Source organism: Macrobrachium rosenbergii, chromosome 3, assembly GCF_040412425.1.
Source record: "Macrobrachium rosenbergii isolate ZJJX-2024 chromosome 3, ASM4041242v1, whole genome shotgun sequence".
Lineage (NCBI taxonomy): Eukaryota > Metazoa > Arthropoda > Malacostraca > Decapoda > Palaemonidae > Macrobrachium > Macrobrachium rosenbergii.
This window is the reverse complement of record NC_089743.1, coordinates 45,578,977-45,581,476: the sequence shown is the minus strand read 5'-3', so window position 1 is coordinate 45,581,476 and position 2,500 is coordinate 45,578,977. Positions and strand designations below refer to the sequence as shown.

The 2,500-nt window shown below is 30.2% G+C and overlaps 1 protein-coding gene across 11 annotated transcripts in view; it reads left to right on the top strand.

Moving 5' to 3' along the window:
* LOC136854990 (FYVE, RhoGEF and PH domain-containing protein 4-like) overlaps window positions 1–2,500 on the top strand; it is a 635,655-nt gene that overhangs the window by 462,270 nt on the left and 170,885 nt on the right. The window lies entirely within an intron of this gene.

Sequence of the window (2,500 nt, the reverse complement as noted above, 5' to 3'; positions counted from 1 at the left end):
AGCGGCTCCATTGCATTCATCAAACCCAATCCATTGTTGATGAATGTTTGCAGTTTTCATCATTCCTCGATGATGTTGGAAACGAAAAAGGTTTTTTTATTTATTTTTTTGTTACAGACTCGGGAATTAGGGGACGTGCTACATTAAACAGATCTATTTGGATTTTTCCTAATATTATTATTATTATTATTATTATTATTATTATTATTATTATTATTATTATTATTATTATTATTATTATTATTATTATTATTATTGAGAATTAAAAGCCACAGTAGTGTTAAAATTATTTATGTATAAATAAATAATTTTTGGTTTAACACTCTTGTGGCTTTTAATTCTCGATATTATAGCCTCGTTACAAGGTCGCCTTGTTTCATTATTATTATTATTATTATTATTATTATTATTATTATTATTATTATTATTATTATTATTATTATTATTATTATTATTATCTGTTAAAAAGAATGCGAGAATCAGTGGAATTGATTTTAAATAAGGTCTTTTCAGTTTTTTCACCATTCTCTTTCCCTTCAGCCTTGAAGAAAAGAGAACAGCAGGAAGAATTGAAAATACTTGTATAAAATCAATTCCACTGATGCTGCCATTCTTTTGAACAGAACATGCTTAAAAGAGGTGTCTACTCCTTTCACATTATTATTATTATTATTATTATTATTATTATTATTATTATTATTATTATTATTATTATTATTAAAAAGTACTCACAGCAGCGCGTGTCTTCAAATAGGGAAACAAACCACAGTTACTCCTATGTATGGGTACACATATTTAAAGATAAATCTATACAGAGAGCTTTCGGGAATCTGTTCGATTCCTCTTTTCAGTCCCCCTAAATATACAGTATGTACCTATACATAACTGTAGATTTGTTTCTCCATTATTATTATTATTATTATTATTATTATTATTATTATTATTATTATTATTATTTTTTTTTTCTTTTACTGTAGTTTCTGTTAATTTGTCGGATTTCAAATAGTTATTTGGGTTGTATTTTTTTAGAGCTGCAGGTAAAAATGAACCAGTTTATCATTTGTATGTCCAGATCTCTCCCAACCTTTTATTCTTAACACCTTCATGTATATTTATGAAGGTATTAGGAATATATATATATATATATATATATATATATATATATATATATATATATATATATATATATATATATATATATATATGTATATATATAATTGATAAAATAAAATATATATAATAATAAAAGATAATAATAATAATAATAGTAATAATAATAATAATAAAAATAATAATAATAATAATAATAATAATAATAATAATAATAATAATAAATAGGCAAAGGGATATATAAATACATATATACAGTATATATATGTATATATAAATCCCTTTGCCTATTTTTATCTATTATTCACCCCACTTTACACTGTACTCCCACTTTCCCCAACCATTTAAGTAAAAGCTGACACGTGTGTTATAATGTATGGAGTGGTGAAGATGAACTCACACACACACACACACACACACAATGCCAAAACTATAATATAACTTCTTAGGCAGCAGTATTGAAAGTGACCACGCTCTCGAAACTTGGTAATGCAGACCACTTTCGTGGGGTAAGTCGGTACCGCTGAGTCTTTGAAAAGTAAGTCATCCCAAGACGGGCGGGCGGCGACCTTTCATGCATTTGGGAAAGGAAGTGGTCAAGTGCGCCCATCGCTCTTGCTTGCTTGCATGCATGCATGCAATATGCTCACAAGGGGAATGCTGTTACGCGAGTCACGTACTCTGATGGAAAACGTCTTGCTGAATGTTTGTATGTTTCTGTATCTTATTCCTCCCTTGGTGCTTATTACAGTAGTAATGTTGGTTACTTGGGTATAATTCTTTAAATGGTAACCCACGAATTAAAATGGTCTTAATGCTTTTGTTTAATGATTAAAATGATTAAAGTGGCCCACCCTAAAAGAAGGGAAACTCCTTTGCCAGTAATAAAGTATGTCATTTCAGAAAATGGTTCTTAATAGTGTACTATGCGTCCAATTACCTGGAGATTCTCTGCAATACTAAGGATAGTAATGTACTGTCCACCTGCATATTAGTAGTCAGTTTTAACTGATGGACCTGGGATAGTTTTCAGGATTTCTTAATAAATGCAGAGGTGAATAGATCAGGAATTGTGAGGAAAGTTGACGTCTGGCGGATGAGACATTGTGTCTAGGTTTAACAGGTGTAGATCAGGTAATTAGGGATTGAATTTTCTTTATGAATCTCTCTAGTTGTCCTTTTTAGTTTTCTGCAAAAGAAAACTATTGTGCCGGCGTTGTCTGTCCGACCGCACTTTATTCTGTCCGCACTTTTTTCTGTCCGCATTTTTCTGTCCGCCCTCAGATCTTAAAAATTACTGAGGCTAGAGGGCTGCAAATTGCTATGTTGATCATCCACCCTCCAATCATCAAACATACCAAATTGCAGCGCTCTAACCTTAGTAGTTTTT